Source organism: Lissotriton vulgaris, chromosome 7 (genome assembly GCF_964263255.1).
Source record: "Lissotriton vulgaris chromosome 7, aLisVul1.2, whole genome shotgun sequence".
NCBI lineage: Eukaryota > Metazoa > Chordata > Amphibia > Caudata > Salamandridae > Lissotriton > Lissotriton vulgaris.
In genome coordinates, this window is record NC_141695.1 from 1,043,198,115 (window position 1) to 1,043,216,149 (window position 18,035).

Below are 18,035 nucleotides of genomic sequence, written 5' to 3' on the forward strand. Positions count from 1 at the left end.
TACTCTACAAAATTGTATTCTCTGCCACTGCACTCTACATCTGTGCACACATCACTTTACACCATTGTGCTCTATGCCACTGCACTCTACGCCACTCTATTCTGCTCTGCACCACTGCACTCTATTTTACAGCTTTCTGCTCTGCTCTACTTTGCACCTCTCTACGCCACTGCACTCTATGACACTGCAGTGTATGACACCCTACTCTGCATGACTGCACTCTACACCACTGCACTCTACAAAACTGCATTCTGTGCCATTCTACTGCATTGTGCGCCACTCCACTCTAAGCCACTATACTATACTCTACACCAGTCTACAGTATCCTATCCCACTGCACCATTCTACTCTATGCCAATGCACTGAACACCACTCTGCTCTGCATCACTCTACTCTTATGCCACTGCACTCTACACTCTACTCTGCACCACTCCACTCTATGCCACTTCACTGTGCTCTGCAAAACTGCTGTCTCTGCCACTGAAATTTACAGCACTCTACTCTAAATCACTCCACTCTACGCCACTGTACTCTATGTCAATTGACTCTAAGCCAATCTAATCTGCTCTCCACCACTGGGCTCTATGACCCAGTACTCGATACCATTGCACTCTATGTCTCTTGACTCTACTCTGAAACAATTTAATCTATGCCACTGCAGTCTACGCCACTCTATTCCACTCTGCTCCAATCCACTATACACCACTCCACAGTACCTCCGCCAATTGTATACAGCTGCACTCTATACCAATGCTCTCCACACCACTTTTATCTGAACCATTACACTCAACGCCACAGCACTCTATACCAATCTTATCTGCACCACTCTATGCCACTGTATGCTACTCTATGACAGTGCACTCTACGCCACTGTACACCATTGTACTTTGTTATTTTACTCTGCACCACTCTAAGTTCCTGCACTCTACATCAGTGCTCCCTATGCCACTCTACACCACTGCACTCTATGACACTCTTCTCTGCACTCTGTTCTGCAGCACTGCACTCTCTGGTACTATGCCAGTCTACTCTATTCTGCACCACTTTACTGAACTCCACTCCATTGCACTCCATGCCACTCTAATCTACTGTGCACCACTGCACTCTATTACACTGCACTCTACACCACTCCAGTCTAGGCCACGCCACAACACTGTCCTCTATGCCAAAGCAGTCTACACCATTACTCTATACCACTCCACTCAACACCACTTTATTCTACCCTGAAACAATCTACTCAGCGCAACTGCACTCTACGCCTCTCTACTCCACTCTGTGCCACTTCACTTTATGGCACTGCAATCAATGCTGTGCCACACTACTCTATATCATTCTACTCTATGCCACTGTGCTCCACCCTGAACCACTGTACTCTACTCTGTATCGCTCCACTCTACTCTGAAACAATCTGTTCTATGGCCACTGAACTTTATGTCATTGCACTCTACGGAACTCTACACCTCTCTATGCGACTGCAGTATACCCTATGTCACTGTACTCTAAACCACTGCACTCTATGCCAATGCACTCTACACCACTTTACTCAAAACCGATGATTCCAACACCACTGCACCTACTCCAAATACTTTGCACCACTGTACTTAACTTCATTATACTCTACAACATTCTACTCTATGCCACTACTTGCTACATCACTCTGTACCACTGCACTCTACACCACTCTAGTCTACTCTGCACCACTGTACTCTACTTCACTGCTCTCTGGCTTCACTCTACTCTGCACTGCACTACTCTACTCTGCCCCACTCTATTACCCTGCACTCTACAACCCTGCAGTCTCACACTCTATTCTGTATGACTGCACTCTATGTCACTGCACTCTATGCCACTGCACTCCACTCTGAACGGTTCTATTCTATGCCACTGCATTCTAGGCTACTTTCTATCAATGCACTCACTGCCAATCTACTCTGTACCACTGTACTTTACGCCACTTCGCTCTAGGCCTCTATATTCCATTCTACTACACTACACTGTACGACACTCCAATCCACAATAGTTCACTTTATGATGCTCAACTCCATTAAACTCTGCTCCACTGATGCACTTCACTCTATGCGACTCTACAGTACTCTACTCCACCCAATGCAATTCTACGACACTACGCCCCTCTACGAAACTCTACACAACTCCCTATAATGCCACATTACTCAACTCTATTTTAAGACACACTACTCCACTCTACTACCCTCCGCTCTATACCATTACGCTCTATGACAATGTACTCTGCTGTACGCCACTCTACACAACACCCTATATGCCACTCCTCTCTGCTCTACACCACTCCATGACACTCTACTCAAATGACACTGTGCTCAGCTCTACACCAATCAACTCTACGCCCTTCCCCTCTATGACACACTCCTCCCTCCACAACACTCCACTTCACTCAACTCTACTATACACCACTCTATGCCACTCCATTTGATAATACTCCAAGCCATTCTCCTTTACCCTGCTAACTTTTGCCATGCTGTGCAGCAGCCACTCAGGTATACAACAGTGCTAAAACATATTGGCAAAGTCAATTCCTCTTGTATAGAAAAGACCTATTGGCTTTGCCAGTGCTAGTTTCTTTTAGGCCTAGTGGTTGCCCAGCTTGAATAAGTCCTTCAGTCACTCCTGGCTTTTGTAGCCAAAAGCACGTTGAAATCTAGGATGCTACTAGTAGCATTAGAAGTATTGTACTGGTTGAAAAAATTCCTGCGCGCAGTGTTAATAGCAGAAAAACTGGGTCTGGCGGAAAGAGTCGGACAGAACATGAACATCAGCCGCATAGCTCTAGCAAGCCAGCTGAACTCGGCCATAGCTAACCATCTACAGTACAAAGGCTGCTCTCGTGTACGGTCTCGGGACAACGGACCTACGCTTTAAGACTTTACCATAAATATATCTTGTAGTTGTTCACCACGTCCGTCTAGTTTTCAAAATATTAAAGTACATAATTTAAGTCAAATATTGTTTACTTTTAGTGCTTTCCTACCCAGCGCTGAAATCAGCCGGCAGAAATCCGAGTGCCCTGTGAGGTCACTGGCTTGATTTACTTCCTGGCGATTCGCGTGCCGCCCGGTGGCTTCGGGGACTGCAGCAAGCTGGGGCTCAGACCATGACGAGCCCTGCGCGCGTGCTTTCTCGGTGTCCAGTGTGTTTGGGATTGTTCAGGGAATACCCTCCGTCACGCGCCGGCCTGTCTCGGGCCCAGCTGCAACAAGAGCTGAGGAGAAACATTTTCACATTGGACGAAAAGTAACAGGTATGTACCAACAAGTAATTCAACCATTTATTCTGCACTTAGGGCGGAGGAAATGAAGGGGGTCGGAACTCTGTGTAAACAAAGCATTTAATCTGAGACAACGAACGCTCAAATGCGGAATATACCCCTTTCATTTACCCGCGCAATTTGATTTAGAGGTTGTGTGTGCTGTGGAAAATCACGTAATGGAGGAACAGAAACGTGTGTTGGGTTTTCTTTAAATTCTCATTGAAAGTTTCCTTGGCAAGAGCGTGCTACGTGCGAGCTGATTTATTGGTCGCCACCTGTTCCTCTTCTCAAGCTTGTCCATCCATGGCGGTAAAATTAGACCTCAGGGGGGAACTATTTCTACGAGGGAAGGAGCCTCTGCGCCCCAGAGACCAAACGAATTAGCGCCTACAGTGTTAAAACATGGAGCCTTTGAGTGAAGGATAAAGGCAGCCAGAACCCTCGTTATGCATGATCTAATTTAAATATAACATGCTGCTCCGTGGACTGGCGGGCGCTCGGAGTAGAATTCATTTGTGGTCCCCTCAGAAGTAGAGGGTGCTTTACGTATCCCTTAATTTCAAGACAGTAAATTAGTTAATTGAAGTATTGTTTAAATATTTGGACTAAATGGCTTTTCTAACTTCGATATTTAACCGTGATATGGCGTGGTAGGTGTGATTTCAAAATTGGTTGTCAGGTGAAAGTAGTTCTGGTTTATCAATGGAAACCGAGAAAGTAATGTAGCAGAGCTGTGGGATCTATAAAGTGTCTGTCCTGTGACCCTTGTATGCCTTTCTTGCTTCGTGAACTCTCCGAGATCATTCTGCTGTGTGTAACTTACTACTTATGCAAATTACTTTCACAAATGTATTCACCTTCGCATCAACCAGTATAAATAGTATGTTGCCTGTATTCTCTTCAGTTGTAAAGCCTTTGATGTTTACTCTTGTGTGTCTGCAATGCTTGATTTGTCCCTATGGTCAGAAGTGGTGGGCAACCGCTCTCAATTTTGGGAACCAGGAATTCATTTGTCATTATCAGACTTTGATAGCAAGTTAGAGAAAAGGAGCAAAGGGAACAAGTCAACATAGCTGCCAACGGTCCGTTTTTGCCGGGACAGTCCCGGCAAATAGGGGGCTGTTCCGGGTAATTCACTATCCCGGGACAGTCCCAGTGATTGCACTTCAGTTCCAGCCCCAGTGATTGCACTTCCAGCCCAGCTAAGACAATTGCAATGGGAATATGAAACTTTGGGACCTAAGTAGCCGAGTTGGAAAAAATCTCCTATGCAGCTGAATGGGAGAATTATTCCAACTCAGCAACCTTGGCCTTAAGTTTGAAATTCCTATCTCAATTCCCTACAATTTTCTCTTTATTGAGTAGACCCTATAATCTGCACTGTGATAAGTAGGCAGAGTCATAGTACGCTAATTATCTGGGTTGGGCAGAGGGGTCTGGTAAAGTTTAATGTAAGAAATCGATAGCTGTGCTGCAAAGTGTCCCTGGATTACCCCCCTCCCCCCCCCATTTTGGCAGCTATGGAACAAGCATTGGTAAATGCATTAGTTGTCACGTATGTGATTAATAATAAGCTGTTTTTGTTGTAAATTGTAGCTTGCTGAGCAGTTGTGCAATATAAGCTACAGAAAGTCTGTTAAAGTATTATGACTTGTTTATGTACGAAAAGGTAATTGTTGAGCTGCTACTAGTGCCATTGTGCAGGTAAGTAACAGCAACATTTTGAAAAATGAAATGAAAGAAGGAAATAATAGGATTAATTGACATAATCGCAGTATTATGTCTTTAGAGGCGTTCTGATCACTTTTGGGCTAGGTGCTGCTGCACCTGTTGCACCATTCAAATCATGCCCCTAGTGCATGCAAGGTAACAGCACTTGTGACTTCTTATTCAGTAGTTAAATATAGCAATAATTGGTGTTTAGTTCTGACAACCTCAGGCCCTGGTACCAATGCAATTGCTGCACCATTTAAATCAAGCCCCTTTCAACTGCAAGGTAACTGCAATTATCACTCCCTGTTTAATAGTAAAATATATCAATATTAGGTGGTTAGAGGAGTTCTGATAATGACCCTGGTGCCTGCAAGATAACTGCCCTAGTGACTGCCAGTTTAGTAGTCAAATACAGCAATATTTGGTGTTTAGTGGAGTTAATAGAACGTTTGGCCCGCTGCCACTGCACCTGCAGCAACATTTAAATCCAGCCCCTATTAACTTCACGTTAACTGCAATTGTTACTGCCTGTTAAGTAGTCAAATATAGCAATCTTATGTGTTTAAATGCGTTTGGACAAGTTTTGGACCCAGTGCCACTGCACCTATCAAATCATGACCCTGTTATCCGCAAGGCAACCGCACTTGTGATGGACTGTTCCCATGAGGCACAGGGTCAGACTGATTTGCATATAGCTGTATCTGAACTGGGGTGGCAAAGCGAACTAAAGAATGATGATGGATTCAACCCAGATCTGTGACTGGTGGTGAGTGTCTGAAAAGTTTCAGCACTCCGTCAATCATCTCCTTGTGTTTGCCTAACTGCAATTGTGATGCCTGTTTAGTTTAACATTTTTGCAATTATCTGGTTTTAGTGGGTCCTTGGAGATTTTGGCTCCAGCACTGCTGCACCATTCAAATCAAGTTTTTTTTAACTGCTAACTGTAATTGTGTGAGTAGTCAAATATAGCAATATTATGTGTTTAGAGGAGTTCTGACAACTTTTTGTGCCTGGTGTACTGTACCTGCAGCACCATTCAAATCATGACCCGGTTTTCTGAAAGGCAACTGCACTTGTGGCTGCCTGTTTAGTAGTAGAATATAGCATAGCTCGTGTTATATTCACATATGTCATACGCACAGTGTTTATTACAACACTTAGAAGTTAATCATAATGACCAAATAGATTAAGTTGAAAAAATCAATCCGATGATGCCTACACATTGCAAAGAAAGGTACTGAGGCATGACTAGGAAATGCCGCAAACATTCTTCGGCTACAGCATTTGCTTAACAAAGCTAAGTAATAAAAAGCAAATATTCCAGCATACTGTTTGAAACTGTCTGCCTTTTCCTTGGGAAGAGTTCCTATCTTGACAGTGAATAGGGCTTAAACAGTGTGAACAGCATTGGTGAAGTATCGTAAATGCTTGCAGCCAGAGGAAGTTATAAAAAAAAAGTTCCATACAAAAGCGAATGAACTCAGTAAAGCTAAAAAAAAGCTTATTGTGTTAATTGCCTGTGAGGAGATGGGACCACCTCATGGTGGTGTTACTGGGATGAGGAGGACCTTAATCCGGGTAATGAAGGTTACCTATAACTAATGGTTCATTGCCTAGTGCAGTGATAGGTCATGAATGGTTACATTTGACTTTTGCTGCATGTATTCACAGCGATGGTACCAGGGTATAACTTTTTTGTTTGCATTTGTTTATTTTGTGTGCAAAGGCACCAAGTACAGTGCATGTGAACATAATGGTTTCAGTGGCTTGTGGTCTTGATTGATGAGCAAGGAGGACACAGAGGGAACAAGCAGGTAATTTGCATTGAACACTATTTAAATATTCACAATGTCCAGGACTAGAAGAGTATTGGGTAAGAAGGAGGAAAGGTAACAACAGACTTGCTGAGCCTCACACTGAAAGAAGTGGACTTTGGCCTCGGGTTTTGGAATGTGGAAACGAGAAGCTGGCATCAGGCTCTTGTGGGCTGGCATTCCAGGGCTGAAACCCATTAGCAGTATGGTTCTGAACTAAGAGCTATTGCATTGTACTTTGGAGACTTCTAATAGGAGGTCAGAGAAGGAACACAGTGGCGTATGAGGTTGGGTGTAGTTAGGTTATGTTATTAGTTTTGGTAGTGCTCAAACGGCTACCCAGATCAGGCTTCCTGGCGCTAACAGTAGTGGCATGGCATGTGTTAGAAATGGGGTTTCTGGTTGGCTAGAGTGTACACCTAAGCCAGGCAGAACCCACAACTTTAGTCAGGGTAAGGGAGTTTCACACCCAAAATAACCCCTGCTCACCCCCTTGGCAGCTTGGCACAGCTGTCAGACTTATCCCACAGGCAATGTGTAAAGCATTTGCGCAACACACTCACACAGCAGCGACACACTAGGTACACCACAAAAGAGACTCCAAACAAGGTTATGTAAAAATAGCCTCCGTATTACCCATAAAAACACAATAGAACACAATCACATATCTTACACTTTGCCACTGGCACTATTCTTGACTTTACCGGGGTTACATAAATCGCTAGGCCACTGTAATAACATCATGAATAACACAGTTAGTGAGGACAACCAGTGACTACTGGTAAGAGTGCACTTGGCACCAGACGTTATGCAAAAATAATTAGCAGTTCACCCTAGGAAACACTTCAAGTGTGCACTTTTTAGGTATATCCTCCCAATATCACCAGCAGTAAAAGGACCCCCTATGCCTTTAGATCAGGGCAATATAATCATGACACAGTACATGGGGTGCCAGGACCCTGGCAATGTATCACCTAATGCATAATCACCTCAGGGCATAGCGCTTATAACTGGCCAGCGGGCCAAATAACCTTAGGAGGCTTGTAACTCTCCACCCAACCTGGAGTTCAGGAGTCTCCGCTCCCCCTTTGCAATAATGCACTCTGGGCCCTGTTCTGGGCTCGCCCGCACTGCCCTTTTCAAAAGTGAGGGCTTAGGCCAATGGGACAGGCCGTGCCCCTAACAAGCAAGGCCATATTCTTTTCATGCAAACGCCCCTGAGGGCTGGAAGACCTCACCCGTCCCGTTTTCAGAAGAAATGGCCCGGCAGTCCTGCAGGCGTGCGGGGGGGTAATGGGTGGGGACTGCCAACAATAAATGTGGCATGCACAGGTCCCTGAGGATGGGGGACACACACACTGTCCACTCTGGCAGGGCGACCTCCCTAGGCCACCCCGCTTACAACTTGTAGTAGGCAGCCACCTCCGACGCCGGAAATGTGGGAAAATACAACAGGGCTCATTACCGGGGTCTCCTCTGTCTCTTGCTGGTGAGAAGACCCTCCTCTTGACTGCACTAAAAGCCCATGAGGCTCCGACTCATTCTCGCCACCAGCCCGGCCCTCAAACAGGCTCAGGCAGCACGCAGTCTCTCCCTTTCCTTACAGGAGCCTCGCCCACGACCAGGCATCCTCCACCTGACTTCCTGCCTCTGTAGGGCCAATAGTGTTCAGAGCGAAGTCTACGTCAACTTGGCTCCTTCCATTACACCTTATGGGGTAGCAGCCCAGGGCCACTCAGCAGAGCCCCGGCTGCAGAAATCGGCATCGATTCGCCAACACGAGGGTAAAGCGTTCCGCTTCCTTTAGCTCTCCCCTCAGCTCTCCCCTCCTGCTCTCACTCAGCGCTACGGTCCCTCTTAAGGGGGACCAGAGAACTGGGTACAGCAGTCCTGGAGTGCTCCACGCACTGGTTTACAGAAAAATATGAAGCGCTCAGCCTGTATCCTCCTTCAAGAGAGCAGGCAGCGCTCTTCTCTAGGAATTGGCAAGGGCAGAGCTGGGCACTGGCAGGCCAGCACAGAGGCTTGGGCGGTAGTAGTTGAAGTCCTTCCCTCAACATTAAAGTCCAATGGCAGTTCCTCCTGGCGCACTGCAGTCCACACAGTGTTTCAGCTCCACGAGTTCCAAGTAAGCTCTCAGACATGGGGTCACAACCCCAATATTTATAGTACTAACAGTCTTTGTTCCCTACTGGTAGAGGGCTCTGAGCCCAGTCCAAACCAGTTCTGGGGGGCACTTTGCAAGTGCACAGCACTCCCCAGTGTAAGTGTGAGCCCTGGCCCCAGACACTCCACAGGGGGGCGGAGCCATCATTGTGGAATGCAGGCACAGCCCTATTCAGGTGCAGGTTCTACTCCTCCCACCACTCTAAAAGCAGACCAGGCCTATTCAGCCTAGCACTGAATCATCCAGACTCCCTGGAGCCACTGCACCTCCCTAGCCCCTGTCACTCCAAAGCCAGACAGTCAATACACATCCTAGCAGAGGACGAAATGCACTATAAAGTGCCTACTTCTAAAAGTGGCATTTCTAAAATAGTAATAATAAATCCGCTAACACCACTACGCAGCATTTATCACCACTGTTCCAAACATACCAAATTATTTTTTTTGCTAAGTATTTTTATTAGCATTTTCTTTAGAGAAACACATTGTATGAATATACATGTGAATTAGCATTGTTATATGTGCTTCCAATCTGCGGAACCATGGTCACAACTTCAATTGGAATTTTTCTAATACATAGTATAATTGCTGCCATACACGATGTCTCCCAACCTTGCATGTCTTTTCACATGAGGATATATCTCCTTCCCTTTTGTTGCTAGTGTGGTAACTACTGGTTATGGTATTGAACTACTAACTGGAGGGGGTCTAACTGGGGTAGTGTTCTTATATTGCGGGGTATATGAATCGTACAGGTTCCAAACATACCAAACTTGATCAAGCTACCCCCTCATGTCAGGATTTACCAGTGGAGCATATATCAGGGAATTCCCAATGCATCCTATGGGAGGGTATCCTCACAGCAGTGAGAAACCAAATAGGCTGTTTGTCACTATCAGGACATGCCAAACAGTTAAGGCACATGTCCTACCTTCTACCTACACCGCACCCTGCCCATAGGGCTAGCTAGAGCCTACCTTAGGGGTGACTGATATGTAGTAAATGGGGAGTCACAGACGTGGCAACTACTTTATGTGCCACATCACAGCAGCAGTAAACTGCGCACACAGCCCCTGCAGTGGCAGAGGCCTGAGACAGGTTTGAAAGGCTACTTTGGTGGGTGGCACAGACAGCGCTCCAAGCCCACAAGTAGCATTTAATTTACTGGCCCTGGGTATATGAGATTCCACTGTACAAGGTACTGACAGGTAAATTAAATAAGCAGAACAGGTGTAGACTAATCTACCAAGTTTACCGTAGAGAACACATGCACGTTAGCACTCATCAGCAGTGATAAAGTGCCCAGAGTCCTAAAACCACCACCAACAAGTCAGAAAAAATACAGGAGGAAGGCTAAACGTTCAGGGAGGACCTTGCAAAAAGGGCCAAGTCCAACAGCATGTACAAGAGATATCGACATGCCATGGATAGTTAGGAATACCAATGTGCAGAATTTGTACAGGGCCCAGCTATATGATCCTAGGCACTCAGCTATAAATAGGAATAGTCATGTAAGGGTGTGCTGGGGTAATCTGGAAAAAAAGGCAGAGATCATGTCTATGAAGCAAAGGTGCTTTAGTGGGAGGCCAATGAAGAGGCTGCAACCGAAACAAGGTTGTTAGGTGCTTTGGCTTTGTAAAAGGGTTGCGAAGAGAACGTTTCTCAGATATTTAGTAGGTGAAATCTTACACAGTAACAATAGTAAAGATGGTGCAAAAATGCCTGTCGAGCGTATCAGCACAATTTTCACCTCCGATGTTTTGCGTCATAAGAAAGATAATGTTGAATCTGCAGCTATGTGGATGCTCCTGTTTACCAGTTGCAGTTCTCAAAGGTACAGAAAATACAATTCGTCTTCTATCTATGTAAGCAAAATCTGTGAAACTTTAAAGCATCTATGAGCTTGTGAAAGGAGCTACCTTTTCAAGGTCTGCCTACAGACATCTGTAGCGTTTGATTGTCCTCCTGTTATCAATTATTCAAACAGCGCAAAAAGAACTACAGAGAGAGTGGGCTTTGGGTCACCACCCTTCAGCCATTAGCTTGCAGGTGTTTTCCATAGTTTGTCATTGCCTAGAAGTGTTGTCCATCATGGTCATGACATTACAAGGAGGCTACGTTGTCCTATTTTTCGTCCCATTAAGTTTAAAAGATAGGACATAGAATGCTCCTTCTGTTAGACTGCAGATGTGATATATATTTTGAGACCCACTGTGATTTCCTTGATGTATTTTTTTTGCTGACCCATCACTTTAACACCTTGGGTGTTCATGACGGCTCCTGGCCTTCATGTGTCATAGTAGGCATGTGCTCATGACGGCCGGGAGCCGTCCGAACATTGCCGCTCTGCCCACGCAGTATTAATTCCCTGCCTGTGCGAGGGAATTAATCAGTGGGCGGAGTTCGGACGGCTCCCGGGCGTCATGAGCACACGCCTACCGTGATTTATGACGGCTGGGAGCCGTCCTCAGTACAGGAGCGCTACGCCCAGCTCCGCCCTCCTCCCACCGCAGCGTAATTTTCCGTGCAGCGAAGGGGTTAATTTCTAATTTATGGATTTTTTTGTTTAGGAATGGCTTGCTGTTTGGATTCCATAGTTTGTCATAAATGAACGCACAATGGCACTTAGTGAATAGCACTGTGCCTTTGTTTTACTTTGCTTCCACAATAACAACTTATTCAAGTCACTTTTTTGTTCACAAAGAAACGATGTAGATGCACAGAACTCCAACAATATCTAATATGCAATATGTTGCTGAGTATGACTTCTACTTACAGCACATCCTTCATCTTCTGACTCCTTCCAACAACACTTCTTTGTGGGTAAACCTTTTTTTTAATTGCTCCTTAATATTTATGTTAGTTCAATATTCAGTCATATCGGCATGTTGCAGACGCGCATAACAGTACTGTATCACACGATATCAATTTAAATAGTCTTAAAGCCGCAATTAACTCGCAAAGCTTCACTAATCTGTGGTATGTTAACCTTCAAATGGAAACTTTCCTGACCTAATTTAGCAACAATGTATCTATATATTGCATTCAAAATTGTGGCCGCATAATAGCATACAACTTTCCTTAAATTCGCTACTCTAGTTATATTTCATTTTACACTCGACATCATTACCCCGTCCCAAAAGTTATTATTGACAACATTTTCACGGCATTCAAAAGAACATTAGGTTCAATAATAATAAACCACCCAAATGGGCAATTATAATCCAGTTTTCATTCTCTCCAGAAATCAAGGTAGACGGCCACCTGTTTTCAATATCACCACCAATAGGATAATGTTCCAGTCCGTTAATGGAGTACACCCCCAGTCACTTCAATTGAATCGTAATGGCTTTTTCCTCACCGAAGGTCAATTTTTGTAGAAGTTGCAACCACTTTGTAACATAAGGTGTTTTTCAACATATTGCATATTTCGCTTTCCTGTGACCATTGACAGATATATATGTATATAATATATATTGGCAAGTGTGAGCACGATGTGCAGGGGAGCCAACCACCACTGAGTAAGGCGGAGCCGATAAAGGATTTAGAGAAAGGGAGACATGACGCTGGGACAAAGAAGCATTCGAAAAAGGCAGTTTGCCGAAACCGGCCATGCTGGTCTGAATAAAAGAAACCGTGAAAGAAATCCCCGCTGTGTCCTGTCATTTCGAATCCCGTGTGGAGGAGATGTTCGAATTGATGTTCAGCGCGTTACCCACGATGCGCATGCAGGACCCTTTCAGATTTGTGGCCAGGTAATCATGGGACTTTCTTTGATGGTAACTGTGGTAGCGGATTAATTCCCTGGCCCTCCACCGTACCCTCCGATGAGTCATTGGATATGAAACAACGAACTTTAATTGAAAGTGCTGCCAAGTGTGTTGCGCAGAAAAAGAACTGTTTAAAAGCACGGAGGTTGGTGGATGAAAGTAGGGGCAAAAGACTTTAACGATTTTCATGTTCCCGCACTACACTGCACTAAGGCAGCTGTTATGTTCCTGAAGGTCCGCCCCCGGTGCCCCGAGGGCTGGACGTGTTGGTCATGTGACTTCCCTATAATAAAAAGAGGTCTAGCACGTGCGCGGGCGTTCAGAGAGAGACGCACAGACCGAGCAAGCAAACTTATTCCCAGTGTCCGGCTGAGTTTATTCTAGGGCCACGTGTCAGGCCTAGTTAGGGTTAGATGCCCCTGAGTGCAGGTCCCAGAGAGATCTCCCTAGGGCTATCCTGTCCCCATCACCCGACACAACAATTGGCGACGAGGGTGGTTGTCGATCCCTCGCTCGGGGTGTGTGTGTGTCCCTCTTGGGGTGAGGCGGCTGCGGGCACTCCCACTTGCCTGCGGTGCTCGTGCCTTGCTACCACACACCCCCCGCTCTGCTCGCCTGGAGGAACGACTCTGATCCCTGGTTCTCGACAGGTGAGCGGCGCTGGCTTGCACCTTCCTGCTGCGCACAGGAGTTTGATTGGTCGCGCGAGGTGCTCCCTCTGTGGACCCTCCACGCCCGGTGCCGCACCGTGCTTGGCTGCACGTGTGTGAATCGCACCTCGGCGCGCCTGGCGAGGCACTCCGGTCGGCGCCCGGTCCTGCCCAGCTGTTCGAGGGGACGTGGTGCTGACCCGTCCCGGGCCTTCACCCTACTTCCAGACGCTGGAGCGCCAGGGCCATCATTCACTCGGCCCGTGGAATTTACCTCGCCCGAGCGCATTCGACGCCCCATCCGCACTGATCGGGGTGCCTCCTCGGATCATCTCCGGGCCGCCCACGGACATACTCCAGAGCGTCCAGGGCGATGGCTACCATTCCGCCCATTGAACCGTTTGTGGTGGAGGGTGCGCCCTCCACTCTCGCACCAAAGTGGAAGGAGTGGGTGGACAGGCTCCTAATATTCTTCGAGGCCACCAAGGTCCATAAGGAACAGAAGCGCGCCATGATTCTCCATCTTGGTGGCAAGGACATCCACTCTATTGCCCGGACCCTCACGGAGGCAACTCCCAAAACCCATCACACACTAATCAATGCACTCAACGCGCATTTTGAACCCATGGCCAACCAAGACTATGAACGATTCATTTTTCGGCAAGCGCGGCAACTACCAGACGAGTCGCTGGATGCCTATCACTCCAGGCTAATGAAACTAGCACTAACGTGTGGATTTCAGGACATCACAGAAGAGATCAGAGGCCAGATAATCCAGGGATGCGCCTCTGCTAAGCTACGCGAGAGAATACTGGAGGAGTCGGGGAAGCCTCTCCCAGACATTCTCACGCTGGGTCGCACAAAGGAGCTGTCCAAGGCCAGGGCAGCCCACATGGAAGCAGCACTACAAGCCAACATGAAAATGGAGCCGGTTAATAAACTACAAGTCCGCCCACAGCCCAAATGGGCAAAACGAACAACAACTCCGCAGGGCGGAGCTTCAGCGCAGTCATGTGGTTACTGTGGCGGCCCAAGACATCCGGCGCCAGAGTGCCCAGCACGGGGCAAGAGATGCTCCGGTTGCGGGAAAATGAATCACTTTGAAAAAGTGTGCCGGTCCAAAAAGTTCGGCAAGCCTCGCCAGACAATACACACTGTGGCTGAGCCCGAAGGCGCCGAAGGAGAACCCAGCAACAGTGACATGGACGATGACGAGGAGGAGCGATCCGTACACAAGGTGCACATGATCGGCACTGCCACCAGACGCACCAGGACACTACCACAGTGCGCCATACAAGTGGCCGATCAGGACATCATGGCGACAGTTGACACGGGCGCCTCGATAAATCTCATGAGTGCATCCCTCTACGGAGACATGGCTACTCCTCCCAGCCTCTGCTCCACTCCGATCACCGTTTTTGCCTACGGTCAGGACGTTCCCCTCCGCATCCGGGGAAAATTTAAAGCAGCGGTCCGACACGGGGACAAAATCACGCGAGCCAACATCTTTGTGTCGGAAGAAGGTCAAGGTATGCTCCTGAGTTGCCGGACGGCAGAGGATCTGGGGGTGGTCTCATTTGCGTTTGGTGTGCATGAGGAATCGGTGCAGCAACTGATTGCAGACTTTTCTGACCTATTTGAAGGGATTGGCTGTTTCAAGGGTCGGGAAATACATCTGCATGTGGACCCCACTGTTCAACCGGTGGCCCTGCGACACCGTCGTGTTGCGTTCCATTTGAGACCACTGGTTGAGGAAGAACTGCAGAAGCTGGAAGCAGCGGGGATAATCGAGAAGGTGTCCGGTCCCACCCCCTGGGTATCACCCATCGTGGTCACGAGGAAGCCAAAGCAGCCTGGAGCGGTCCGGATTTGCGTGGACATGCGCTTACCCAATGCTGCCATCAAAAGGGAACGACACATCACCCCCACGATCGATGACCTGATCGGAGAGATGGCCGGGGCCAGGTGGTTCTCCAAGTTGGACCTCCGGGCGGGGTACCATCAACTTGTACTGGACAAAGAGTCCCGGAACATCACGACGTTCTCCACCCACATCGGACTGCGCAGGTACACCAGGTTGAGTTTTGGGATATCCAGTGCTGCCGAGGTTTTCCAGAATGTTATCCAGGAACTAATTGCTGGCATACCGGGGGTGATCAATGTCAGTGATGACATCATGGTGCACGCAAGAACAATCCCTGAACACAACCAACGCTTGGCGCAGGTGTTCCGCAGGCTCCGCAGTGCCGGACTCACTCTGCACCGAGACAAGTGCGAATTCCTTCAGACCAAACTAGGATTTTTCGGATATGTGTTCTCAGCCGACGGCGTCAACCCTGATCCTGACAAGGTCAAAGACATCAAGGATGCACCACCGCCCACCACAGTCACGGAGGTCCGAAGCTTCCTCGGGATGGTAAATTACTGTGGCCGCTTCATAAGGGACTTAGCCAACCTGACTCTCCCTCTGCGCGAACTAACCAAAGACTCCACCCCATGGAACTGGGGACCTGAGCAGGAAAGGGCATTTCAAGACATTAAGAGCGCACTTTCCAACAACACCACATTGGCGTTCTTTGACCCACGACACTCCACCCTCATTGCAGTAGATGCCGGACCGGCGGGACTGGGGGCCGTTCTGATGCAGAGAGCCCGAGATGAGGTAGACTGGGCCCCTGTTGCTTTTGCCAGCCGGTCCCTCACGGACACAGAACAAAGATATTCCCAAATCGAGAAAGAGGCCATCGCAATACATTGGGGATGTCGGCACTTCCACTTATACGTATATGGCAAGCCCTTCACAGTAGTGACGGACCACAAACCGCTGCTGGCTCTGTTTTCAGGCACCTCCTCCAAGCCACCCCCTAGAATTGAAAAGTGGATCTTACAACTGCAAGAATATAATTGCGCCATCGAGTACCAGCCAGGGGCAAAGAATCCGGCGGATTACCTATCACGACACCCTAGGCCTGCAACCCCTGAGGAGATGGATGAGGCAGAAGAGACGGAAGCCTATGTACAGTGGGTCGTGGCCAGATCATGCCCGCGCCCCATATCCTTGGAAGAGGTCGTGAGCACCACGGCTCAGGATGCCTGCATACAGCGGGCCAAGGATCTGCTCCGAACGGCCAACTGGCAGAAAGCCAAGGAGAGCTGGAAAGTACTCACACCGGAGGCTCAGAAAATCATGGACAGTCTGTACCACGTGAGGGCTGAACTAAATGAAGACGCGGCGGGGTGCCTCCTGCGAGGGCATCGCCTGGTAATCCCGACGGCTTTGACAGGACGAGTGATTCAACTGGCACACGTAGGACACCAGGGGATGGTCAAGACGAAGGCCCGGCTGCGGACAAAGGTATGGTTCCCGCTCATGGATGATATGGTGGAGAGCGTGGTGCGAACGTGCGCGGCCTGTCAAGTCACGGGCGACAGCCCCCGTGAGGCCCCCATCATTGTGGAACCCAGGCCACGAGGGCCCTGGGAGAGAGTCAGTATGGACTTTGGCAGCCTTCCGGATGGGAGACACACGCTGGTAATGATAGACGACCACTCAAAATATCCTGAAGTCGAAATTGTCACCAGCACCAGTGCAGACTGTGTCATCCCCAAAATAGAAAAAATCATTGCCACTCATGGAGCCATGAGGGAACTCAGAACAGACAATGGACCGCCATTCCAGGGTCAAGACTTTGCTGAATATCTCTCATCTCTGGGAACACGTCATAGGCGCATCACACCGAGGTGGCCTCAAGCCAATGGGGAGGCCGAGAGATTCATGAGGACTTTGAACAAGGTCATCCGTATTGCTCATGACAAGGGGCAGTCAGTGGAAATGGCCATTTTCACGTTCCTCCGAAGTTATCGCCAGACCCCGCACTCCACAACTGGGGTGGCCCCCGCACATCTCCTCCTAGGAAGGGTAATAACTGACTCCATTCCTCATCACCCCCAGTGGGCACCTGCAATGATAGATGAACACGCAGTGGAGAAGAAAAGAAATTCTGCATGTGACAAGATCAGTAAGAGACGCCGGGCTGTGGCCCCGCACTTCAAAAGAGGCGATGTGGTGCTCATCAGAAATCGTGTAACTGGTGGCAAGTTTAAACTTAACTACGAAAAACGACCATGGCGAGTCATTGGGGTGAAAGGCACCCGCATCACGGCCACTCGAGGACGAGACAGGGTGACTCGCAATGTGTCTCATTTCAAACTGTATCATCCTTCAAGCATCGAGCCAGGGCGCCAGCAAGGCGGCGAACAAACCGAAACTGCAACCACGTTGCCGACCGTTGAATCAACACCTCGGCACGAGGTCAGGCATAGTAGCGAGCATCAGGGTTCTAGCGAAGAAGTGGGAGGTGACGCGGAGGCCCTGGATGAGGCCCCAGATCCGGAGGGGGCAGACAGAGAGGCGCCAAGACACGAGGTGGAGGTTGGAACGGAACTGATAACTCATCGGGGGTCCCAACGTCAGCTACGTGACAAACCCACCCCCTCCGGCTGGCTGAAAGATTACTTTACGTAAGACTGTTCCCATTTACATATATACATGTGATGTTTGAACTGAATGCACTAGCATTTAAAGGACGCTGAAGGCATCGGTCCTAACGTTTTCTTGAGTAAGAAAAGTTATGGTTGA

At 48.2% G+C, this 18,035-nt stretch overlaps 1 protein-coding gene across 2 annotated transcripts in view; it reads left to right on the top strand.

Moving 5' to 3' along the window:
- Positions 1 to 3,089: 3,089 nt before the first annotated feature.
- MYOT (myotilin) overlaps positions 3,090 to 18,035 on the top strand; it is an 801,437-nt gene continuing 786,491 nt past the window's right edge. Inside the window, exon 1 of one of the 2 annotated variants that reach the window (XM_086931487.1) lies at positions 3,090 to 3,274. The gene's annotated coding sequence lies outside the window, so the exon portion shown is untranslated. The remainder of the gene's footprint in view (positions 3,275 to 18,035) is intronic. The other variant, XM_086931486.1, reaches the window with a different exon arrangement.